This window comes from Pteropus alecto, unplaced genomic scaffold (genome assembly GCF_000325575.1).
Source record: "Pteropus alecto unplaced genomic scaffold, ASM32557v1 scaffold3, whole genome shotgun sequence".
NCBI classification, from domain to species: Eukaryota; Metazoa; Chordata; class Mammalia; order Chiroptera; family Pteropodidae; genus Pteropus; species Pteropus alecto.
The window spans coordinates 28186736-28214154 of NW_006442484.1; the positions used below are offsets into that span (position 1 = coordinate 28186736).

General features: G+C 39.4%; 1 protein-coding gene and 1 pseudogene across 1 annotated transcript in view; both read left to right on the top strand.

The window, feature by feature from the left end:
* FMNL2 (formin like 2) overlaps nt 1–27419 on the top strand; it is a 260260-nt gene that overhangs the window by 82807 nt on the left and 150034 nt on the right.
* On the top strand, nt 26658–26776 carry LOC112470396 (annotated as a pseudogene).

The following is a 27419-nucleotide window of genomic DNA, read 5'->3' on the forward strand; positions in this document are numbered from 1 at the left end:
CCTTTCCCCCTTCCCTCCCTCCGTCTTACTACCCTGTGGCTTTGGACTCCTGTGAATCTAGATAGCATAGATGGGAAGAGAGGGTCAAGACAGTCCATTTCTTTGCCACTTTTGCCCAGAAGTGATATTATACGTCACTTCCTCCTGGTTTTTCTGAGAGTGAAAAGTAGTCCCAGTATCCTACATAGATGCAAAGGGCCTGAGATATACAGTCCTGGGTGGAAAACTACTCCCCATTGGCAAGTTGACAGTATGAAGAAGATCTGGTGGACAGGTAGTCTCCTCTGTTCACAACACTTACATATTCCAAGAATCTAGGTTGGACTTTATTTGGATATCATGGGGCTAGGCATGAGAGTTGTCGCCATGTATCTGGCATGGAGCCAAGTCATAAACTTCTTGGAGTGTATTTTATTTACTGCCTGCCATGCCTGTTTGCATAGATTGTAAAGATTAAATGAAAGAGAATAAGATTATATTGACAAGAGAAACCCTAGCTGCAAAGCAGTGGAATAATGACAGAGTCCTCTTTGCAGAAAAGATGCTCTGTCCTAGCGAAAATGATTTCTGACTTGCAGTAGATTGCTAGATTGATTTAGTGCTGCCTTTTAAAAACAGACAAATCTTGATTATGCTTTTTTGTTAGTCAATTCGTTTGTCTGAAACTATATTTGTAACCGTAGTGACATAACAGCTAAGATAAAAACCCAAATTCAAACAACAGGAACAAAATTGACACGGTAATCCCCTCTTGGCCATTCTTTGTCACATCTACAAAAATTATATAGTTGATCTTTGAATTTGACTGCCTTTTGGCTGTTTATTGGGTTTATCTACTGAAAGAGGCCAGTTTGAGACCATTTACTCAGTTCTGGATTACTCACGTCTTTTGTAAAAGACATATTAGAATGTGCTCGGGAAGAAAAACAGTGCCTTTATGAAATGTATACTCGAAACAAGAGAGGTGTTTGCCTTAAATTTGGCAAATTTAAAAATGACAAATAATAGAGACTTACATGGAAACTTTGGAAGCATTTTTTAGTGACATTTGTCCTTAAAGTCTGTCTCCTCAGTGCCAAAAGAGAAGGCAGAATGGCCTAATGTTAGCATTTGACTCATTGAGAAGGGGAAAATTTCGATAGAAAGTGGGAAGTATGTTCACATGAGAACAACACAGATATTAGGGAAAATAAGAAGCTCTGTTCAACATTGAGTTTAAATAGAGAGGAAATGGGACATGCTGTCATGCACTGTTGACTCATCCTTCTTCTGGGGACAGTCATTCAGAAATCGCAGGCAATTGGCCAACTACCCTTTGTATCTAGAAGTAAAAGGGTCACCAACTCAGATGTGCCCAAAGGCCATGCAGTTAACCTAAGTGGGTGATGCTGGTTTGAATTAAAGTGGCAAATGGAGAGACGAGTTTCTGGTGGAAGGGAGAGAAAGTAGATATTGAAGCTTATGCAGACATACAGAACCAGTGTTGCAGATCTTCAGGTTTTTAAAGAGAAGCAAGAAATGTGTTTTGTTTTGTTTTGTTTTGAGACATGAGTTGTATAGGTTAGTGAAAAATGATCTGCTTGTCTTACTTGTCCTGAGAACTGCTTCTATTTTAGTGGCAAGGGAAGCCACGTTTGATTCTGGGCACGCGATGAACAGGGAAGAGCTCTCTAGTTTAGCACCATTTTATCTGAGTAAACAGTCAGGCTCAGTTTTCGCAGTTGTATATAGCCTCAGAAGGCTAATGCCATTCTGAATCTACAAAGATATAGCGGCTCTGTGGAGAACCTGCCATTACTGATCCTCTTTCGTAAACTGAAATTCTATTTACTCTATAGAAGAGTACCATAATGATCAGTTGCCCACACTGATGTTCCTAGTAGTTGAGATTAGGAAATCAACAAAGATGGTTTGCTGGGGATTGAAAGCATAATAAGTTTAAAATCTCAGTTATTAAAAAAGAAGTAAAATAAAAGCAGTTGGCTTATAAAATGGATGGAATTCAGTTTAATTTTTTTGTGTATGAGTTGGTCATAGCTTAATTTAACTGTTCTGTTTCATATTCCTATATTTCTTAAGAGATTTGGCTTTTAGGGAAAAAAATTTCTAGATGTAGAAAAAGAAGTTATCATGGAACATATGGAAATTGACCAAAGTAAGATATACTCAGAGAAACTATGTTAAATAGTGTTGCATGTCTATTTAAAAACTACTAGTTTGATGATTGAAAATCTAGGAAACTACTTCATAACAAATAAACCCTAAAAATAACTCAAGTCAGGGACTGGATGCTGTGTTAGGTTCAAGATTTATTTTTCCCAAGACAAATTTTGGTGTGTCCACGAAGTGAGAGTGTGTGTGTGTGTGCGCATGCGGGCATCAAGCCAAGCTTCATTTTACATAATGGCTGTGGTAATTAAATAAGAAAACAACTTTTAAAAACGAAGCATTTTCACTTTAAAAGGTCTTTTGTTGAATAATTAACCTGTGTAAGTCATTGTCTCTCTGAACCTTCATCTGTAAATTAGGAATAGTTTCCCCATCTTGCAGCTTGTTCTTTAGCATTAAATGAGCATTTGTATAATGTACCTGTTGCAGTACCTGGCATGTAATAGGGACTCATGCCTTCCTTCAACGTCTTTGGGCTTAAATATATCAGGGTGCTGACTCCTAAGGGCTATCAGACTGATCCTAGCCAAGGAAAGAATATAGCTTGAACTATTTTTCTTTTGAGCTATGTTTTATTTAGTTTGCTCTAGTGTACCATGATGATAATTTTTAGGCAGCGTTTACCTCTTTTTCTAAACTCCCTGGAAGTTCTAGGCATATGATATAGCAGGTGCTTAGAGTAGTTTTACCACAAATAAATTTTTTAGCACATTCTTTGTAGAATTGGACAGAATAGTTAGCATTTTTAACCACTAGTAGAAAGCACATAATCAACTTAACATACTGCCAAGAGGATCCCTCTACTTTCTCTACCGAGAACACCTAAAGAAGAGCCACAGAATGGGAAGTGGCCTTGAAACACCCTTGGCCTTCCCAGATAGAAGGGTTGGGGCTTTATCGTATATGAATTTGACAGTTAAGCACCTAATTTAGCTGTTCCTAAGTTGCTTGCTCGTTGGAAGACATGGAAAAGAAAAAAGCTTGGTAAATGTGCCTGCTGTGAGTTTATGCTTGTAAACAACCAATATCTTAGATTGTTAGTATGGCTGTAAATACTCACATGTCCTTCTGCTTCTTGACAAACACACTGCTTATAAGGACCAGGGAAACAGCATGACTGACTGTGTTTGGGGTCAGGAATTCTTCCTTTTGCTTTAGAATAAAACATCTTTTGTTGGAATATGAAGTCAAAACTGTCTTCACAGGATTTAATTCCTGTGACATCAGTTAGTTTCAGAAGCCCTCCTTGATATGTATCTGTAGTTCACACCAGAACTAACTTTGTGGTTAAAAAACAAACAAAAATGAATAAGTTGTTACAGATAGAGCCATGTAGAGAACACTTTTCTTGTTCAAGCTGTAAGTCCTTGTACCGGGGAGAGTGCATGAGGAAAACACAGACAGGCTTTCATTCTTTTCCTTTGAACTGTTTTTTTTTTCTAGCCTTTCCTCACAAAAAAATGGGAGACTACATTCATGGGAACAATAAGAACACTATAATGGAAAAGTTAATAAATTTTTGTTTACTTAATTCCGAAACGTGGCTAAATCTTACTAGCTTGCAAGATGTGGTTGAAATGCAAACCTCCAACAAAATGGTGGGAATCAAAGAAAAACTGCCTTTACCTGGTCTTTTCCAAAGTGGGAGACATAGGGAAGGCAGGTTAGTCTTTATGACTTATAGGAAGTATAATTTCTGGAGTCTTAACGGCATTTAAGAACTATATAATATATGCAGAGCACTAGATAGGATTACAGGTAATGAAATTTTGAAATTGGAATTGACCTTAGTTGTCATTTTATTCATCCTCCTTATTTTGAAAATGAGGCAATTGAGAAAACAGTTTTGCCCTTTAGGAAGTTAAACTATTGAACAGATATGTTTCTTTCTAAGTATTCTTGAGTTTTATGATGTAGCAAGTGATTGATATTTATACAAACGTACACATTAACACATTTAAATACTGAGGATATGTAGAGTGATGAGTATGCCTGATTGTAGTGATATATTTTCAAGAGGAGGCAATGATATATTTTTTAAGTGATTCAAACCAATTTTTGTAAAAGGTCAGGGACTTTGGGTCAGCAGAGTTAAAGTAGATGTAGAAGTGGGATGGGAAATAAGTAATTGGTAAAAACCTTAAAGGCTAATTAAAAATTATAGGATCAGATGTTAGAGTGTAAGTTCTTACCACTTGGGGTTTATTATTATTACTATTTAACAGGAAATGCTGGCTAGGGAGTTTCGTATGTTATATCTGTTTTGTGACTGATTTTTTGTTGGTGAAGGGGGACAAGATAACTGGATGGGGAACATGTAAAATTTTGACACCCGAGAAAGGGGAGAAAGTATCATTTGCCACCATATTTTTGGATGGTTACCTGCTTGGCCTCATCTCTTTTGATCATTCAGAATGTTATCAGTTTCCTCAGTGTGCCATATTTCTCTCTTTAGTCCTTTTCATGTTATTCCTTTTGCAAATAATACCTTTCCATGCCCCTACTCATAGGCTGATCCATTATCTGTTTATTTGTCTATTTAATCCCTACTCACTTCCCCCTCCTCACCAGTTCTCATTATAGAGTAATTGTTTCTACAATAAATAAATAATGTCGAAAATTTGATCTTTATTATAGGAACAGTGACAAGCCACCAGAAGCTTTCAATCAGGAGATTGATGTGAGCACATCTGTATTTTAAAGCAGTCGTTCTCAAACTTTATCATGTATCACATAATTACCTGGAGGTCTTATTGAAACTCACATTGCTGGGTCCTGCCCCCAAAGTTTCTGATTCAGTAGGGGTGGAACGTTCGCATTTCTCACAAGTTCCTAGGTGCTGCTGCTGGCCTAGAGAAAACCATATTTTGAGAACTACCACTGCAGACTCATCTTTTCGTGTTTAATTTTCATGCTAATTAGCACAGGTAGAAATGCCATCAGCCCATCTTCAGGGTTGGTGGTCAGCTAGTTGATAAGCAGCCTAGTACTACACCCCCACACACCCACACTAGGTCCCTTTTCCAGATCATTACAGCTCATCTGTAAAGCTGACTCATGATACTTTTTGAGCAGCCATGATAGTTGAAACAATGGCCTTCTGGGGGAAATCTTCAACCTTGAACAGACTTTGTTTTTTATTTCAGCTTTATTAATTTGTTCTCTAACCTGTGTGTAGAATACATAGAGTGTGAGTAATTTTCTCTTTGCCAAGTTCATACTTGGCATTATACTGAATGATTTTTGTATTCATTCTGGCTGGCTGGACTGGGCTTGGATGAGCTGTCCCTAAAATCCTGCTTAAACCAAAAAGGCTGTTCTGTACTTGATTGTCTCAGCAGTCTTTGGTTTTTAAGTATTTATTTTTTGGTTTCAAATTTTCGGATAATAGAATTGATTTGTTCTTCCTTCCCTCTTTATAGAATTTCTTCTAAGGAAATGTTTGTACCTGCTTGGGTGGTGTGTGTGTGTGCACGCGTGTGCGCATGTTTTAAAGGACATGATAGTTTTGACTCTTCAGTGGAGTTTTGTTATTATAAAAGAGTAATGCAGAAAAATCCTTTAGGGATGTGAAATGTTGTCAGGACAAGCTTAGACTGCCCCTCACTCAAACCGACAAGACTAAGGAGCTTGCTCATAAAATTCTTTCTTTGACCGACCTTGGAAGGACAAGCTAAATGTGGAGTAAAATTCTTGGGGGGTTTCTCTTTTGTGGATTTTTTAGTGTGGTATAAAAGGAAATCTTTATAACTTGATAATACAGAGCCTAGATGCATTCATCAAAGCATTTGTCGAACACCTATTCATGAGGTTCTGCTGTTCTCTTGAAGCTTTGCCCCTACCTTTTTCAGAATTGAGTTTAAAAGTAGGTCAGTGACCACTTCGAGGTAAGAAAAAAAATTTTAAGAAAAAGAAAATCCTTAGGGAGTGCTGCTTTGATAAGATCGATAAGCTTGTCCCCAGATCACTGATTAAATGTGTCTGTCTGGATTTCCTACATCTCTCATGCTCTCGTCCCTTGAAGAGTCTCTGAAGTACAGAATTGTTTAGTGCTTTTAAGCCTTGCACTTTGGCTTTGTAAAGAAAAAACTGAAAGACCTACGTTTGACAAAGGTGTGTTGGAGCCTCTGATGTCATGGGGTAAGCTGGCACTCAGTGATCAAGACCAAACTTGAACTCACCAAGCACAGGCACCAGAGGGGCTGTCAGATGTTTCTCTTTTTGTAAATGTCTTTGCACCTCTTAGTTGCTAGAAAAGACTAGGTGATATCCATTTTGTAGACAAACGTCTTCTCTCTCCTTTTCTTTTTTCTTTTGTTTTTTACTTTCTGGTTTCTCTCTTTTGAACTGTGAGATTGAAGGCCAGAAAGCAGAGTCAGCTCCAGCTTTTCCTCCCCCTCCCTCACTTCTAGGTAAAGTCAGCCCCCTATCTTCTCTCCCCCGCCCCACTTCTATCTCATTCCCATCTGCTCAATTTCACGGTCTCCTGCCGAGCTTCCGCAAAATCTCATAGCTAGCCTCTCTGTCTTCAGCCTCTTACCTCTCTACTCCATCCTTCAAAACTATTGACTGTTGTCACCTCAAGAAAACAGGACAAGATCATGAGATTTGGTCCCTACTCTGCATGTCCATTGCCTGTGGTGATGGTTTTCAAAGGTGTTTCTCTGATGTCGCTGGGTCACTGGGTCTCCAGGTCTCCTCCACCCCCGCTCACGTCCTCACAGTTCTAAAGCAGCTCCACTTTTGTTCTGCCTTTTGAACTTGGACTAAGATTTTGTTGAACAAAGTGTTCTGGGACTTAAAAGAAGATTGAAAAACATGGGCTGAGATAACAGCTCAAATGTGATGTCTTCCCACATATTTTGCTGAAAGTGCTAACTTTGAACTTTTGGCTTTTTTTTTTTTTTTTTAAAGAAGTTTTTATATTGTTCCAAAATACATTGGATGTATGTTCATGTTCAGATCGCTTACAGCTCTCCAGTTCGTGGCTCACCTTTATTGAGGTGCTTATTGTGACTGGGTCTCTTACGCATATTAATTTATTTAATCTGTACCTGATTGATATCGGTGCTATTATTTAGTACTATTTTATGGATGAGGAGACTAAGGTACAGAGGTTAACTTTTTTGCCTGAGGTTACATAGTAAGTTGCAGAGCCTGGATTCTGACCTCAGCCGACTTGTTCCAGAGTCTGTACTTTTAAACACTAGAATCTCAGAACAAACTCAATGCGTTAAGATAATTAGGTGGCTTTTAAAGACTAGTAGAAGCATAGTCTCAGACACTTATTTCTACAGGCTGAATGTGCCCTCACATTATCGTTAAGACCAGGCCCATGTGGGTCTAATTGGGAGTGTGGAGGGTAGAAGAGGGACCAGGAGGGACTGGACCACAAAGGCCAGAAAAGAGAGACAACAGGCCATCTCCTCCAAAATCCGGAAGGACTCTGGCTAGTAGGTTCCTTGACTTGGATCTGAAGTCCCTGGAGCCATTCATTTGTCTGCTCATTTAATTTTTGATGTCAGGACAGTGCTCACAGTTACCCTGACCCAGTCAGTGTTGGTTCCCCTGTCCCCTTCACTGTATTCACTTCTGAGTGAGTTTGTCGTTTTGTTCACTTGAGGTGTTAGATTCTCCTTTCCTCTCCCCATCCTGAGACAGTTGGGGTACTTGTAGGGTAGATTCTGAAGGAAAGTCTCTGAATCATAGAAATCAGATTTTCAGGAGCGTGGCTCCTTTAGCTATCCGAAGCCACGCCCGCAGTGCTGGACAGAAGGCAGCCTCTATGCTCAGGGCCACCGCCTCCTGCCTTTGGTAGCATTTCAGAGCAACAGAAGCTTGCCTGTGTCCCTTCTCACACATAAGTTTTGCTTCTACGGAGTCACCATTGGGAAGGCCGGTCAGGGCTGCATCCTCATTACTGTGGGCAGAAAACACTACACATTGGGCAGAAACTTCTTTACAAAGACAAATAAATGTGGGTTGGGAGGAATTTGCGCAAAACAAAAAAAAAAGTCTTTTTAAAAACACTTTTGTAATGGGACAAATGTGACTGCTCAGATCCTTCCCACAGGGGCCCTACATAATATATTTTCTCTTTCTCTTTTGGAGGTGAGGGGGCAGTTTAAGTATGTGTGGGAAGTAACTGAGCTTCCTTTGCGGACTTTTGTCCAGGCCCAGGTGGGAGGGGTGTTGTGCCAAGTGAGGTGCAATTTGTGGTTAATCTCAGCCATGGAAGCAGCAGGGACGGTTTGGTTCTCAGCTTCTCTGTCCAAATGTAAACCAGAGTTGAGAACCAGTGTGGTGCAGGATTAGAAAGAAAATACAGCGGAATGAAAGGTCAGGAGTGGATTCGGAGGCTTGGCTTGACCCTGTGTGATTATGAACAGACCCCTTAATTAGGGGCGGTCTGCTAAGTAATACCCCTCATATATACATATTCATAGGGGGTTTGCTGCATCACGAGTGAATGTGAATTATTGGACCGTTTTAATACTTGGTGGGGGGAAGAAGGTGTATGGAATCCCCAGCCTTTGGTCTTCAAGGAGGGGCTTATCCAGTTTGTGGATTGTCAGGAAGCTTGTTTTTGTTCTTTTCCTCCCCTGCTGCCCAGCCTTCTGGCTATTTTACTGCTTATTAACCTCTTCGTTAGAGGAAGAAACAAACAAAAGGAGTTAAAATTCAACTTCTCGTTTTGCTTTTGGTTTAGCAGCTTCTCTTGAAGGTTAGCTGGGTGGGTTAGGAGTTTGGAAGGTAAAGATTAGAACTATTTGAGTTATCGATTAGTTTAACCGATCTGCCCCACCATCTCTGGCATGCTGCCTCTTTGGGAGTAGAGCCCTGATGAGCAGAAAGTGAAAAGGGAGATTCTTTGTAACAGAAGACAAGGCGTTGGAGCTTAATTGGAAAATATGCATGCCCAAAATGTGTTCTCATGTAGCCAATAATGTGGTTTCAAACACATGGAAAAATGAGGATAATGCAGTGAAAAATATTCAGAAAGCTTAAATAGCTCAGATAGGGTATGGCAGGAAATGGACAAGTTAATATTAGAATTGGGTTCTTTTTCTTTGCAGTTGAGAAAACGATAGGCAATAAACTGATAAAGACGGCTAGCTATCATTATTTTCCTAATCTTTTTTGGTCTTATATTTAAGACTGTAGGCTTATCACTGGTTCTTGGAAACATGTTGGTAAAAATCCTCACACATCAAGTTGAAAAAATCTCTACTTTGGGTGGGTGTAATGTTTCACTTGAAAAAGAACTGTTGAAATCCTGTGGGATCACAGGTAACAGTGCAAACGGCACAGAAAAAGCTAGTCTTAGGCTTAAGGGTTTTTTTGAGCCTATGTCATGTTACAAACTTTGTCTGTTCCTGCCGCCATCCGCAGATTTGATCATTGCTGGCTTGCTGTGAAAGAATGTGGGCATTAAGGGGATCCCAGGAGCCCTTCCTTAAGCTCAGGCTCCGCATCTTCAAGGGCCACTGCATGACTGGAACTTTAATCAACATGCATGAGGAAGGGACCTAGAATGGCTGTTCATGCTTTTGAGTTAATCAGAGAAAGGACCAGTGAAGGGGCAGTGACCCTGGAGAAGGAACACCACCTGTAGCTGTTTCTACTCAGATGTAAAAAAGCAATGTCCCTGGAGGAGAGCCACATCCTGTATAGAAGCTTGTATCCGATGCTGCCTCAGGGCAGGAAAACTCTATCCAGATACCTTCCTTTGAAGTAGAGATATGATTGAGAAGCTCCCCAGGCTTTTGTGGGGAGTCCCTAGCCAGGGAAGAAGCTGTTGCACAAGGAAAGCCTGGTAGTATTCAAAGCCCACCTCAAAGGTTTTCTCTTCAGAGTTGGATCCCTGGAGCCAGGAGGCAGCCCTGCTTTTGTATGGATGGCCAGAAGGGAGGTCAGGGAGGGAGGGCGAGGGAAACGCAGCACCAGAAGGCAGACACAACAGAAAAAAGTGAAGCAGCTGGGAAAGTGCACTTAAAAGGGATGAGAGTGGAGGTTGGCTACTTAAAAGGCAAGAGGAGCAAGGCCTCAGGGAGAGAAAGCAAATAAATAAGGAAGTGGAATCAAATCAGATGTCCTTTTAAGGAAAGGATGGTGTTAACAAAGCAAATAAATCATAGAGAATTAGAGAAAGCACGCTGATGAAACTGCCAGAGGAAGGTTCCAGCAAGTATATAGGAAAGAGGGAAACTCATGTTCAGAATTGAGGCGAATGCTCTGAAGAAGGAGCTTGGAGGCTTAGGCCTCATTGAGACCCGAGCCACTGCAGCTTGTATTTCATGTCATGCTTTTCTTCGTTGGATGAGGCCCAGACTATCTCACGTCTTTTGGTGCAACATATGTCTTGATTCGCGCACACTCGAATGTAAAGGCAGCACATTAATAAGTGTAAGAGGGAAAGATTTTAGGATGAGGGACATCTTAGAGCTGGAAATGCCCTTTTTTAAGCTCTGTGTATATCTGTGTTTCTTTGGCAAACTCCTATTTTAATCAAATTTTCTTAGCAACTATTTTGTGAATAGTAGGAGGATTTTGTTAACCTCGTCTCCTAGAATCGTAGATTTGGTAATAAGGTTTGAAGAGGTTAGATGAAAGCCTCTATTTCTTAATTTACCAGAACGTTGCATTTACTACATTGAAAAGTTCTCCACCTGTGAGAGCTCGTTTAATTAGATTGGGCCCACCCAGATAAACCAAGATAATCTCATCTCAGGGTCCTTAACTTTAATACTATGTGTGAAATCCATTTTACCGTGTAAGGCGGCATAGTCACAGGTTACTGGGATTAGGGTTGGGCATCTTCCTTTACCAGAAAAGGAGGGTCCCATTCTTTTTGCTGTGCTGGTGGTTCTCTAACCCAGGTAAGTGGGTCTCCAGATGAGTTTTCTTTCACACTGTTATACCACCGCTGTAATTGCTAGACAGCTCTATTTGATGTCATTCTTCAACTCAAATATTCCTTAGCCCTTAGGCAGGCACTCAGGTCACCCCTTCTCATCCCAGTCTTGAACAAGAGCTTGGCATTCTGGTCGGATGTGCTTACTTGCCATCGCCTTCTGTCCCCTGTTCCATTCTGTGCATTCCTGACTGCATGCCTTTGCCTGGGTTGTTCCTGCCAAACCAGAACACCCATTTCCCTGATTTCTGCCCATACTTCTCGCGAAATCCTGTGACATTGCCCATCTTTATTTCACATGTGGCGTTTACCATAATTATCTAGGACTGTGTTTTAACTTCTATGTGAATGCATTTGATTTTCCTATCTAAGCTTGTTAAAAAGGCGGAGTCCTGGGATTCACCCTTGGAGAGATTGATTGAATGAATGGTCTGGGATGAGGCCTGGAGTTTGGCTTTTTAATAGACTCTGTAGATGATGCTGACAGAGGTGGCCCACATGCAGTATGTGCTGGAAACTCCTTGGGGGTTGGGGGGGGATGGTTTCTGATGATCTAGCCTCTCATATGATAGACATGATACTGTACTTTTAGGTGGAGACTTATGTTTTTGAGAAATGAATGCCAGTTTTCTGCAGGTGAGTTTTAACTTAGTGTCTTGTGAGAAGTGTACAATAAAAGTTAAGGACACCAAACTGTGTCCCATCTATTTGGAGCTAACCGTTGAGTTGTAAAAGTTCAGAGATAGACCAAGAGCCAGTCTCTGAACCCAGTGGAAGTGGGTAAGACAATTGGTACAGTTGAGATTTGGAAATAACCTGTTAGGATGGCAGAATCATCATGCCTCTATGTTTGCTTTTTTATTTAACTTTCCTATGTTTCAGGGACCTAATGTGCAGTATCAAAACCAGAAATTCTGTCGTGAAAAAGATTTGGAAAAGGGAAGATGGCTAATTCTTGGGAACATGCAGAGGGAACTCTATGCTTTCAGTGCTCATTTTGATAACTGGTTCTTCTCGAGGACTGGAATGCAAAGAATACCCCAAAACATGAATTCCGACTGAACTAAGCATTTTTGGAATGAGGCCTTTCATGAATGTGCCATGATTTTGATTTCTGCTTTTGTTAAGGTTGGAATGGAGCCTTTGTTATTTTACATTATTTCCTAGACCCCTTGGAGAGTTTAAGTCTAAATGATTGAATTCATTTTCTGATTTTGAGAGATCTTAATGGCATAAACTGAAACAATTAGTAGGCTAATTAAGCAAAACATTTTTTGTTTCACTCGTTTGTCTACTTTTCGTTAATTTTTCTGTCAGCTTTATGGCAGAAAGGGAAGACATCAGTTTTTATTGAGAGATGAGGTTTAGCTAGCTATTTTAGAGTTTCTATCATAATAGGGTTCTACCTGTTGTAAATAATTAAAGGAATTTAAACCTGAGCCAGAAGAGCAGGTATTAAAAATAACAAATGTTTCTGTGAGCTAGAAGCTGTCACAGTGGTGATACACCTTAATTGGAAACCACCAAAATTTCCTTCTGATTCCCTATTCACCAAACAAAACATAGGCATATTAAAAAAAATATTGCTGTCTTTTATTGAAAGAAGAGCTATTACAAGATGAATTGTGCTAGGCACTTTAATTATAGTCTCTGCTTCAACTTAAGCCAGTTCTCTGTGCTTGTCAAATTAAAAAATTTCATAAATGAAGGAAGTTGTGAAAAATCACATACTCTTTTTAGTGGGCTCATTTGCATACATGGTGGTCCTGTTATCCTCAATCAGTATTAATGTTCTGTGATGATGCCTGAGTCTGACCAACAGGGGCAAAGAATAGCATGTTCTGTGCTACAGAGCTAAACTAAATTTTGTTAATTAGTGTAATTTATCTGGTTTCAAATGCTTGGATTTTACGTTTTAAGCAGCCATTATGTCTGCAGTATCTTGCCAGATAAAGTAAAATGAAAGGCTGAAGAAAGTTACTACTCAAGTTGTTCCTAATTCATCATTTCTTCTGGATAATCAGTGTCACAATGCTCAGTGTCAAAATTCTCTCCAGTATAACTAAACCTAGGAATGACCAAGGTATTTTGGCCTAGTATTGAATTAAACTGAGTCAATATTTGTTTAATATCTTTCTTGCTCACAGTGGCACTCTCTGTAGAGAATAAGAGAAAAATAATATAATCCTTGCCTTCAAAGAATTGATGATTTAGAATAGAGCTGTGTAATAGAAATATTAGGTGAACCACGTAATTAACTTAAAATTTCCCAGTAGCCACTTTAAAAGATAAACAAAAGCAGATGAAATTGTTTTTAATATTTTATTTTGCACAAGATAAGAAAAATATTACCTCAATGTAATCTCCATAAAAATTATTGAGACATAATATATTCTTTTAAGAATACTAAGTCTTCAAAGTCTGGTCTGTGATTTACTCTTAAAGGACATTTCGGTTTGTATGCTAAATTTTCATTGGAAATATGTGATATTTATTTAGATTTTAATAAATTGAAAAAGATTCACAAACCAGGTTTGTCCTATACATTTCTTAAAAGTTGTCTTATAACTGAAGTAAACATCTGTTTTTAAATTTGAATCAAAAATAAATATTAAAAATTCAGTTCCTCAGTCATTCTGACATTTCAAGTGCCAACTGTCCCCCCATGGATGGTGGATACTTTATTTGACAGCACAGATTTAGATGCTGTGACAAGTTTTTGCACCTTCAGTACCTAAATAATTCAAGATGGTATGTAATTACAAAATGAATTAATTTGCATTTATGTAGGATAATTAAGTGTGTGTTAAAGCAGTGTTGTCTAGTAGAACTTTCTGTGATGAAAATGTTCTTTGTTGGCACAGCCCAGTGAGGTAGCCATAAGCCCTATGTAGCTTTTGAACACTTTAAATATGGCAAGTGCAACTAGGGAGGGAGTACATTTTAATTTTGTTTGATTGAAATTTGAATAGCCACATGAGGCTAGTGGCTACCATATTGGTTAGCCCTGAACTAGAGTCTCAGGAAGGACCCCCAGAGAGAAGTAGGGTAGGTTTTGAGAAATAAGACATTATTGAGTGGAGAATAGCATGGACCAGTGGTTCCCAAACATTACTGAACATTATTGAACAGGGGGATCTTTAAAAAAATTTATATTCAGCTGCCAGCCCTAGATATACTGATTTAATTAGTGTGGGTCACCTAGTCATTCATTGAGTTTCCAAAGCTCTTCAGATGATTTTGATGTACAGCAAATTTGGGAACAGATCTGTTTGTATTATAAATTCTCCACAAAATTCTCTGTTTCCTTGCTATTCATATCATACGTAAATTTGCTAGGAACAAGCACAAATAAAGAAACCAAATCAGTACCTGGTGTTTTCTAGGTTCCTAAGACTATTGAATGTATACTTTCATTTGATCATACAGAACCCTGTGCATTAGATGGAGCAGAAATGATTCCCAGTTGTCTAATAAAAAGATGGAGACTCAAAGGTTAATTCACTTGTTTGAAGGTCACATAGCTGGCGGGGTGTGGCGGGGTGGTGCGGTGATGGAGTCTTGTCTTGAACCTGAATCTCGTGTTTCTGCCACCACATAAGCAGAGCAATATAGAGTATCCAGTCTCCTCTTATTCGTGCCTTGTTTTCTCTCTCTTCATAATAGAGCCCTTGTGCCGAGATTTATAAAGAATGTTTCTTTTGATATTTAGGGGGAAAAAAATCTCTTTAACAATTGGATGTTTGTAGTCAAATAGATTCATGATCCTCTAAAGAGCACTGTGCTGGGTGTTGGGAGATCTCTGTTCTTTTCCTGGTACAACATATGAGCTTGGTGACCTTGAACCAGCCAGTTAGCTAGCTGGTGCATCAAATTTCAAGTTGTTAGAATGGGAGTTATTGAACTTGCTTGTAATAACTTAAAGGATTGCCGTGGGAAAAAAATACCGTCTCAGGTGAAAGACTGTTTATACTTCTGCAAATTGTACTTGAAATACTTATGAAAATAAAATTTTTCTTTCCTTGACTTTCTTTAAATAATAAAGAGAACTTTTCTATTGCTAGATGTGAATTAACTCAACCCTCATAACAGCCTTGGGAGATAGGGCTTATGACCCTGTCTTACAGATGAAGAAATCGAAGTTCAGTGACTTGCCCAAGGTCACACATCATATGCGAGGCAGAGCTGCGATTAGCACAAAGATAGTTTTGTTTCAATGCCCGTGGTAATATCTGCTGCAGAGAACTAAATCAGACCCTTGTGGCCCCAGTGCAATGTGGTGTTTTACAGTGCTCTGTATTAGTGGTACCTGCGTGGCAAGACTCATTAGTGACTTTGAAGTTTCCCCACTTAGACTTATAATATGTGGTGGATATTTTCTCAGCCTCAAGTAAAATGCGAATAAAAGCATCTTTAGAAAATATTGCTATTCATATGACTCATACTGTAAGAGCAGTGAGTTTGCTATGCAAAGGCAGCTTTTAGGCAGTCCTCTTCCTCCAGCTTTTTCTAATAGTGATGCTGGAGATTCCAGTACTATTCAGCCAGAATTTAATTTGAATTGAATTAGTTGATAACTAATTGGATGTCGTTTGCAATTCTCCCTTGTCTCTCCCTCTAGGAGAAAAGTATTTTAAATCTAGAATAGGTATTAGCTTTATTTGATGGTTAAAAGTTCTCTTTTGCTTTTCTGTGGGAGCGGCAACAAATTGAGTGGTGGATCCTTTTGTTATTCTTACCTCCTTTGGCTAGCTTTAAACATGTTCTTTTAGCTTTATCATTTTTCTAAAAGTTTAATGCAGACATTTTTTGTTTGATTCCCCTTCACTGGATATGATAATTGTCAAGATTTCTAAAGCTCCTTGGGAATGCATCTTGATCAGCTGAACTTTGTCCACTTCAGCAAAATTGTTTTGGGGGAAAGGGAGCAGAATCCACTTTCTAGAAGGTTCCTCTTGGCATTTGTCTGTTGATGAGCTTTTATAATTTCCATTTCACTGTCCTTGCCCCTAGAGGATAACCTTGGATCTTAGTGTGGACTTGATTGAGTGTAAAATGAGTTAGCACAGGTGAAGTGGAAACAGATCAGTCCATGAGGAGGAGGTTCAGATGCTCAGTCCTCTAGTTTGATGAGTTTGAGGCATCTCCCTCAGAGCCTCTCTTGGGATGCCTCTCCTGTTTCTTAGAGAAGTAAAGCTACTTTGTGCGTGCAGTTGCTATTTATGCCTTTGGCATTTGTGCTCAGTCTGTGGGGGATACAAAAAAATTGCTCTTATCACTAGCCTTAGGAAAGTTAATAGAATTGGGAAGATGACCTACAGTATTTGCTAGGCATGCATCTCGCTCCTCTCTGCTAGGCTCAGGATGTACAAAGATTAAAAAAATAGCCACGAGTGCTACCCTCTTTTGGTTTACAGCTTAGTAGAGAACTCATCTGCGACTTATAATACAGTGTGATCATCAGTATCAGCATAGAAGCATAGAGCAAGAAACAGTGAGGACTCACAGCCCAGAGCGAGTGCTAACCTCTGCCAAGGAAGTCAGGGTGACTTCACAGAGAGGTGGAGTTACAGAGTTTTGAAAAAGTTTCCCGTCACTAGTGGGATAGGGTACTTTTAGAGCTAAGAACATCATGTGCAAAGGCAATGAGGTGTGAAACAGCCTGGTGTGTTGGAGGATGCACCACAAGAGTACAGGAAGACCTTTAAGTATTATTTCGTATGCATCAGGCAGTACAGAGGAGCCTGAGAGCAGGAAGGCTGAACTAGCCAGATTTGGAAGTACTCTGCTGGGATGTCCCAGATGAGTGGGCTATGTGGACAAAGTGGTTAGAGTGGAATGAAGGCAGAGGATAGGAAGGACTCCATGGAGGTCAGGGGAAACATGGCCCCTTTAATACCCTGAATAAGACTTTTGGATGTGAGTCCAAGTACAGTGCTGTATTTTGATTGTTTTTGCTCCTTTTTCTTTAAGGATAGTAATTACTCCATATAGTGACTGTGGATCTGTCCTCCCCCTGCCCAAGCTAAACAGTTTGCATGAGGAGGGAGCAGAAGGCCTAGAGTTGTTAACTGGCGCACTCGCTTCTCTTTAGTGAGGTCAAGTTTCTGCTACGGGAGAATTATCTTAACACACTTGTCTTAGTACCTTGACCCCAGGAGACTTGATGGCCTTGTACCCAGAGCAAAAGAAAGGGATTCCCTAGAATTTTCTTCCTGCTTTGGGAACATACATGATATAATAGTGAGAATATCCTTGATTAAGTTTATGATATCAGTTTATGGTGGAGATGAGATTTCCAGAATGATTGCTGGAAAGGTTGCTAAACAGAGAATTGTGGCTCGTTATTTTCAAGAAGCAACTTGGTGTTGTAGAAAAATACATTGGACAAAGATTTGGGAACCGTGGAGTTTAATCCTGGTTCTACCCTAACTAGTCATATGACCTTGATCTTTCTGAGCCTTTGTTTCCTAATAGGCAAATGAGAATAGTGTTGGGAGAATCAAAAGAGCAATATACAGGCCTGGTAAACTGTACGGCACTTTATAGATTGCGAGCTCTGTCTGAATCTTGTCATTTAGTACCTCCATCTGGTGGCCCTGCTGCCGTGAGGGAGGAAGTATGTATGCCTGATGCACCTGGTCTAGACCAGCCCCTAGGTGACTCACCGTAGTTGTGCAAACGTCCTTAGCTCTGAAGAGATCGTTTCTCAGTATAAGTGAAACTTCATTTCTTTAGTTTATTTTCTCTTTAAGGTTTTCATAAACTGTGATGATTTCAAAGAAGTGTCTGGAATTCTCCTCTTCCCTTAACCCTTTATAGCTTACTTATCCCCAGTGACCACTGTAGTATTTCTTATAAATGGTAGATATAATTTGGGCCACAGTGGATTTGAGTAATCAAAGAAAGTCCGGCTAGTAATTGGGTTTGAAGAAGTGTGGAGCTGAAGTCCCCTCATGAAATGAAAATGGCACAGAGTATTTTGTTAGTACTTGGCCTCCTTTCTCTTCTGCCCTCATAAGACCCTTGGGATTTTCCTTAGTATTAAGGAACAGTGGGGGATAAATGAGGAGTAATGTAGACAGCATTCCGATATTCTTGAACTAATTACCTCTAAAGCATTATAAACTCTTACAGATTTCCTCATTTGTACTTTATAGAGCCAGTCTTCCTTTCTCAACTTGATTCAAAAAAACATCAACATCTTTAGTTCTTCCAAAGTGCTGTAAGGAGGAGGCCAGCAGTAATACTCATATCTTTCTGTAGAGTTTGGTTGGTGCTGTTGCTTCTCTTCCTGAGTTCAGGCGGCACAGATTGTGACCCTGAGGTTTTCGATGCTGTGGAAGATTATTCCCTCTTCCTTCTTCCTGCCTCCTCCAGCCTGAGAAGCCTCACAGGCAGAGGGTTCCCAGTGAGGCAGGACTGCACCTACAATGAGGGAAGCCACAGTGTTCTTGGCCTTGTCCTTGTCTTTGTATTTGTTTTTTCCCTAGACTGACACTGCCTTACCTTAACCGTTGAGTAAGCACAGTGCCTGGGCAGAATCTCAGTTCTCCTTTATTCTTGGTAATGTGGCTCTTTTTATTTCCCCAGCAAGAGGTGGAATCATGGACCCTCCTTGTTACCCGTCCATCCTCCCCCACTCCCCCGTTTTCCTGGAGGTGCCAACACGTTTCTCTGCATACTGAACTCGTTCATCAGTAATTTTTGATGGATTGTCATTCCTTTTGGCAAACTGAAATAAAGCACAAAAATCTCAAAATAGATGTAACCAGACTCCTCAAAGTTAATAAATGCCATATGTGCTTACACTCGGAATTTGTCCTGTTTGGTAAGTGGTACTTCTCCCACTCTCCTGCCTCTTCCCTACCTCCCTGTTTTCTGCAGGTGGAAGGCCGACAGAGCTTTTCCGGTAGCTCTTGCCTGTGCAGTTACGCTGCATCTGTTTTGATGCCATGCACCCTGTTTGGATAGAATACAGTGTTTAAAGAACTGTCTGTACGTATTTTATTTGTGGACGATGTTAACAGTGTGGTGTTAATTCTGCTTAGCGTCTTTGGAGTGAGCTAGCTGTCGTCCTTTTCTAGTGTGTTCACAGCATGTGCACACAATGGGTCTGGCCATTGCAGCACTTTACTTCTGAGAGCAGGCATGGAGAGAGGTTGTGCAAGCCAATAGCATTACTTTTATTGCGCTCTTAATGTGTGCCAGGCACTAGCTGTACATGTTTTAGCTCATTTTATCCTCAAAATAACCTTATATGGTAGGTGCTCTCATCATCATCCCACTTTCCCAATGAGGGACTCAAAACACAGAGAAGTTAAACTACTGCCTAGTGGTCTGGATTTTCAGCGCAGGCAGTTGGGCTGCAGAGCCTGTGTTCTCACCCAGACCTAAACTGCTGCTTTTAAATTATCATTCAAGGAATCGATTTAGCCCCTGAGTGAGAAAGCATAGAATAGTCATAGCTTTAATTTAACAGGGGTATCTAGATTCGAGGGATTCTGAGAACTCTTGACTTCATTACTTCCCTTGAGGCCTTTCATTAAGAAACAACTTTCCCTGATCCATAATGAGATTCCTGCCTGGTTTCTTCACATGTGAGTTTGGCTGCGGAGCTGTCTAAGACAGGAACCAATAGCTTGGTGTGGCTGTGGAGCGTTGAAATGTGGCTGATATGATGGAGGAACAAACATTTTCATTTTAATTAATTTCAACTTAAAAACATATTCAGTTCAGTTAATGAAAATCTTTTATGTATATTTGGAACAACTCGGGTATGTGAATTTACTTTTTTAACTGTATTTTATGAAATCTAAACATAAATAAGTGTATATGATGAAAATTTAGCATCCAAATTGGAATGTGTTGTAAGTATAAAATATGCTCAGGATTTTGAAAATTAATTTTGCCTTTTAAAATATTATCTTATTAATAACTTTATACTGGTTACATGTTGAAATTATGTTTCTTACTTAAACCAATATATCTAAATTATTATTGAAATCAATTTTACTTCCTTTTACTTTTTAATGTGGCTACTAGAAAATGTAATTCCATATATGGCTCACATCATAATTCTATTTGTCAGTGCTCTTCTGGAGCGTAGATGTGAGTGTTCCCCTATGGAATATACTTTGCTAAAGCAGGTGCTCAAAAGATAATTACTCAAAAGAATGTGTGGTTTGTTGGTTGGAGCTGCCTAGGAGAACTGATTCAGTGGGGAGAGCTAACAGAACCTGATTACTTTTGTTGAAGTTGGTATCTTATTTTAGGATGTAAATGAAGCAATAATGATGCGTGCATAATATGCTAGACATAACATGCACAGTGTTTTATGGCCTTTGGAATAAATTACCACTTTGGATATCACGAGATAAGATGAAGATGAAGAATATTAACATGAGTCAATTACAGTTGATTCTTGAACAATGGGGGTTGTGGGCACTGAACCTCTTCCTCCCACACTCAGATCTGTGTGTATAACTTTTGACTCCCCAAAACTTAACTACTGTGCAGTCGTCCCTTGGAATCCACAAGGGATTGGTTCCAGGATCACACAACCCCCTGCCCGGCAGATATCAAATTTCGAGGATGCTTAAGTCTCTTATATAAAAAGGTATAGAACAGTGCATACATTTGGCCTTCCACATATGCAGATTCCCAACTCATAATCAAAATACACTGTTTTCTATCTGCAGTTGGTTGAATTCACTGATGGGATACCTGGGGATGTGGAGGGCTGACTATATACTTATTGGAAAAAATTTGTGTATAGATGGACCCACGCAGTTCAAACCCATGTTGTTCAAGGGTCATCTGTACTTTCTTGATTAAGAGATGTTTCCTTTTTCTGCCTGAGCTGGATTACACTGTAGCACTTGATTTGTTTTTCCTTCCTTTTGGTAGGTCTTGGCAGTTAAGTGAATGAGGCCCTCATGACCTGCCTCATGCCAGCCTCTTCTTCCTTCTCCCTTTCTGTTGACCAGTTGTCTCATGATCTGAGAATTGCTACACATACATGCTGTTGCAGACCTCCTTGCTATTGTGTGACACCAAGGAGGCAGTCAGTGTCTCTCAAATCAAAATTAAGTGTCTGTGTTGCCTTGGAAAGCCACATGCCCGAGTTGTGACACAGAGCTCTGTCACTACCCCTCCTCAGCGTCCATCTGCCTCTGACTATTATTTTCCAGCTTCCTTGGTTAGTATTTGTTTCTGTGTGACCCCTAAATGTTTGTATGTCTTGGGGCTACACTCTTCCTCATTTTATTTATTTTTCTTTTCATTCTGCACTCTTCTTGAGCTTCCCCATGTGCTCTCATGACTTCACCTTCTCCTTGCCTGGGTTCCTAGTGGTTGGTCAACCTGGGGTGGAAGTGCTAAATGAACCCCACGTGTCCTTGCCTCCTCTGGAGGGGCCAACACTTACAATTCTGTGATTGATTGATTATGTAATTAAGAGTCAGAAAAATACATGCTCTAATCTTCTTTGCTACTTTTTTTTTAGTTTGTTTTCTGGTCATAATCTTTTTTTCTTTTAATGTCTTGGTCCTTTAGTTTACCTCTTTGTAAAACGGGAGCAGTATTTGCATCCGAAGGATACCCTAAGGAGCATTACACTACCATAGAGAAACACAGCGAATCTGTGGTGTACTACATTTGGCTTCATGCTATTTTCAGATTAGTTACCTGCCATTGGATTTGAAATAATAAATTCAACTGAGACACTGGATCTGCCAGCGAGGGGAATTTATTCTTATCAAAGCATTTTGTAAATGAGTGTCTTTAAGTGTCTATATTTTCTTTCCACCCTTACCCCCTGCTTTGTGTCTGAATTATTGTTTTAAAAGTTTCAAACAGATATGAATAGCTCTTGGCTTTAAAGATAGCCTTTCCCTCTCCCTATGTTGAGGCTGTTTTAGAGATAGATAGTTGAGGCAGAATAATGCAGTATTTAGAGCATATGCTTAGAAAGTGGAGAGATCTGGCCTCTAGTTATCTTTCTGCCTGTTCAATCAGGGTGTGAATTGAACGTGTTCCTTAATCTCAGATGACTATATCTCCCTTAGAACAGGGTCTGTTATGTAGTAATTGTACAATAAATACTAGCTGTTATCATTGACTGTTTCCATAGAATACCTCTTGAAGATTTAGATGAAAGCGTTTGAAAGGTTGCTATCTATGAATTGTCAACCATGGTCGACAACCGAGACATTGTCCTTAGGTCTTAAAAAAGTAGGAAAAAAAGCTGATAAAGATGAAATATCATCTATAAAGGAGATCGAAAATTTATTCTCGATTAGAAATAGACTATAGATAATAGTCTATAAGGAAAAATATGCCTGATCAACTTGCTTTCCTCATGTGGCCATAATTAATACATAGTCCTGCCAACCTTTATAAAGGTTTGTAAAATAGTCTTCTCACAGTGCCACTCTGGATTCCCCTTGCAGATTTAATTCCAGATTGTATGCAGGATTTGAATTGCATTATGGAATCAAAGTGATTATAATGGTCATATACAGTTCCAGGAAGGAGTGAATCATATGTTCTGGTTATTACATGAATGGGAGACCCGAAAGTTCAGCCAGCTAATACAACATCTAGTCAGAGAAACTGTAACTAAGGGAATAAATACAATTCTCACTTGAAACTGGGAGCAGAGCAGGGACTTTAAAGCTGTATGCTCTCTTAATGAAATTGTTATTTTAATTGGTTTTTAAAAATAAAGGATTGGCTTTTGACTAAGTTAATTGGCCTTGTTCTTGCTTTTTCTTGGTATGACCAAATCCTGTTCTGTGGAAGTGTTAGAGAATGCTTGGCTTCACATTAGAGACCTCCCTTTCATGTCTAAAGAGGCAAGGAATGTAATTTTAAGTTGTTTGGAAGATTTAATTTTTAAAGCTGTGCCATAAAAAAAGGGCAGAAAAGTCCTATAGGCTGTCGTTTTCTTAATTTTATCTAAGCTGGCCTCACATTTTTGCCCTTTGTACCATTTGTACAGCCATGGAATATTAGTTTATCTCCTTTGGCAATTTCGGACCACATTTTGTTTTGGGAAATGCAGTTACAAATGAGTTTTTAACAAAACAAAGTGAGGCTGTTTTGTCCCTCATTTTGATCCTGTGAGGAGTGAGAGGCTGTTTACATTGAGCAAGTAAGGTATATTTATTCTTCTTGACAAAGAAAGACAAATTATTTACTAGAAAGCACTTTAGTTTCCTGTACCTAGCACTTGACTGCAGGGAGCCTTAAAAAAGCAAGGGACCAAAAATAAGCAAAAGAATGAGCTCTCAGTACAATCCAAGAGTGGGTGGGGGTCGGCGCCTGGGGATACTTGTGTAGCAGCCCCACGCTGGAGCTGGAGCCAGCATTTGGTTCCTTGTGGTTAGATTTAGAAACTTTTAACCCTGCCTTCTCACACTCCCTTAAATTTATAAATAGGAACCTTTTCTTTTAAGCTGGATCACTTGGAGGCCTGCTATTAGTTTAGGGTTCTGAATGATGATATTTGGGAAATTGCACTCTTTGCTTACAGCATTGGTAAAGTTTTTCTTTGAGACAAGGAGCCCACCTTAGCATGTATTTTAACCCAGTGGTTCTCAAACTTGGCTGTATAATAGAAGTGTTCTGGGAGCTTTTGAAAATTAGTGCCACGTTGTACCCTATGCTGAGTCAATAATGACTACAATCTCAAAATTGGGACACAGTCAACACTTTTTAAAGCCCCCTAGGAGATTCCAGGGCACAGCCAACACTGAGAACAAGTGATCGGATCTGCTCTAAATTTTGGGTTGTTCACTAGCCACCAGAAGAGATGAGAATCTTCCTTTCCAATAAATGCAGAGTGACAGTATAATAAGGATGTTGTTCTGCTGTTATGATTAGAGTGATTTCATTGCTTCGATTAGTTTAGCTTTTCAACATTACAGTAGTTGAGGCTTTATGAACCAGACATGTCATAATCTTCCTTTGTTGAAATGGAAGCCTCTCATTGGTGTCCTGAAGTATCTTCAGGTACCTTGAGGTAGTAATTACTGGTGATAAAAGGTCAACAGGCCCTAGATGCCCTTTTAGTGTATGTGAAACCACTTCGGTTACTTGTATCACAGTCTGTGCTTTTTTGTTCAGGTCCACAACCCTGAATTTGTATTTCTGATTAACACGCTTCAGAAAAGATTTTTCTTTTACCTGAGCTCACCTGGCAGTCAGTGTGACCTCACCTGAAGGAAGCTACTTGCAGCTTTATTTATCTTACTTAGTGTGAACATTTATCTTTTGTCATAGACGTTTTACTGTTTTTACTATGGGGCGCTGCCCCCAGACAACACTGTTAAGTATTAGAGAGGGTATGACACTATGTTTATTACCTTTCTAAATTCTGAAAGAATTGTGAATTCTGAACTGTATCTGGCTCCAGGTGATTTAAGGTAAGGGATTGTAGATCTGTGTTGTGTCCTCATTATAAATTCTAGAATCCCCTTTGCAATCACACAGTTTGTGTGATTCAGTGCGTTCCAGTCCTGCTCCTCATTACCTGTGTGACCTTGGGCAAGTTACTTGACCTCTCTGAACCTTGATTGCCCGTTTGTAAAGTGGTACAAATGATAGTATCTGCTTTAAGAGCATTGCAGGATTAAGAGGAACAATGTACATTGAGTGTTTTAAAAATGGAGTTTAAAGAAGTTGCAGACACCACAGGTTCTTCCTTTGGGAACCAAAATGGCACATGGTAAAGCCTCAACTATAGGTTCCTTTTAGGTGGGGGTCCACTGTGTATTACAGTGACACAATGAAGTGTTTGTTTTTTTTCCCCCCAAGCTATAGGTCAAGACTGCATCTTTGGAACCTGTTTAGTAGGATATGGTCTTGTAACCACTTTATATAGAAAAGAAATAGAGTAATAGAATAAAAAGAATTTGTGCATTGCATAAGGCAATTTTTGTATGTGAATTTTTTTTTTTTTAATATATATATCTGTACATTTGTATATGTGTGTTCAGAGTCAAGATCCTTAAGTTGAGAGCGGCAAACAAAAAGAATTGAGAAGGAGTCCCCAAACTGTTGTTAGTGGTCTGCTTATTTTTAATGTACTGAGATGGCCTATACACATATAACACATGGTGATTCAGAGAATTTAGAAAATGATGGGGGTGTTATGAGTCAAAGTTCCTTTGCTTACAATATCCAAAAAATCAAGGCCAAAGATTTCACTGTTTCCAGCTATATGGACAGTTGCTCATGCTCCTCATTTCGTATTGCATATGCAGACCCAGTATTGAGAGGTCTCCATAGAAAATACTGACAATACTCTTCTGCTAGGAAACTCTTACTATAAGAAAGGCACGTACTGATTTTCTTGGACTATGGAATATTTGTGTATTTTATCACATGTGGATTTTCTGCCTTTCAGGAGTTTGTCTAATCATAGGCCAAATACACTTAAAACCAAACCAAGGAAGCGTCTTTGCTCTCGTTCCATCTCATTTTCCCAGCTGGGGTCTTATCCAGTGATCTTGTCCCTGTGCCACTCTGTTCCATCAGGAAAGGCCATTAAATCTGTGATTCATGATTGTTTTTTGTTTGAATGTTGACTGAAGAGAAGTTGTACCTTTAAATGTAAAACACTTTAATTAATTGGAAAATGAGCTTAAGTAACTTTATTTAATTAAGATGTGGCCAGCATTTATTTCGTATACATGTTTAGACTGACCTTCGGTAATAGATTAACAACTAGTTAGTTGGGTCTGAATGGACCTATGGAGTTTTACTTAACAGTTCTTGATCTGCTGTCTGAGAAACAGAGAAAGTTACAGAGCCATTGGAAGGGGTGTCATTGTTGTCTATGTAACTAAGTTGATTGCAGGGATTTTTGTCTTTTGGAAGGCTATAAAACATAGTGCATGGAATAAAAACTTGGAGCTTCATCCCTATAGCTTACTTCTAAGTTCTAAATGACTATGAAGACACTTAATCTTTTTAAGTCATTTAATCTCTTGAAATAGCTGTTTGCTTATTTATCAAATGAGGAAAACTGCTCATGTACAACTTGCATTGAAGAATTAGGCAAAAATGAATGAAATATGTGAAACCATTTTTGAAAACTGATAACTACTATTTAAATATACATTGCATAGTGATAGAATACTGGAAAATTGTTAAGGATAGGATCTGTATCTGATCTTTGTACCCATAAAAAACAGCTAACGTAATGCTTTATAGCAGTTAGGTAAATTCTGGGATGATAGTTTGCCTCTGAAAGACTCTGAAAGCTGTTATTTCTCTTTTAAATTTTCACATGTGAGTACTGAGAGGGCGGAGATAGGTGTTTAACCTTTTAGACCGTGGTCTTGATAGAAAGTGAGACTTGGCCTTAGATTTAGCACCTTGGGTCATTATATATTTCTAGTAAGACCAAGAAATCCCTGAGCAGGGCACCTGAGGTGCGATCGTTTTGGGGTGGGTGGGTGATACGCTTTACCTTCTCCTTTTTTATGAACACGATGACAATTCATTTCAAAATTTCTGGCTTACGTGGTATCCCAAGGAGCCTATGGGTGACATCAACAGTGTGGTCTATGGCCATGCCACCCTGAACAAGCCCGATCCCGTCTGATCTCGGAAGCTAAGCAGGGTCAGGCCTGGTTAGTACTTGGATGGGAGATCACCTAGGAAGAGCAGGTGCTGTAGGCATAAAAATAATAATAATAATAAAAAAATAAGAGATTGTAAGATGACAGGGTCCTTGCAATCTGTGAGGTCAACCAAGGGTTGCCTCGCCTGAAAAAACAAAACAACAACAGAAAACAGTGTGGCCTCCTGTCAGAGCCTTTGGTGGCAGCTGGTGGAGATTCCCCAGGAATGCACCATCCTAGCAATGGCTCTCCTTAAAGCACTGGCTGTATTTACTATTTGATGTGCATTTTTTTAGTGTTGGCTTTTTATTTATTTTTCTATTAAGGAAAAGGAAGTATTACCACTATTTTGTAGATGAGGGGTGAAATTTAATTGATTTGCACAAGGTCATGCAGTTACTAAATAGTTTTGAGAAGAATCCTCCACTGTAGGCTGAACACCCTACCTTGTATGATAAACTTAGTGTCTGACAAAAGTTTACGGAGTTTTAAAAAAAATAATGATGCTGATTGTGCCATTCTCACCTCTGAGAAATAGAAGCTTATAGATGAGTTCTGGACTGAGAGATTGAGTCCATTGTCTAATTTGTGGGAGGAGTTTCCTATCTGGGCAGTTAGACCAATCATTTATTTAACATTCTTTTTACCTTCTCAAGCTTCAAAACAGGATTATAAACATTGGAAAATTCCAAAAGCATGCA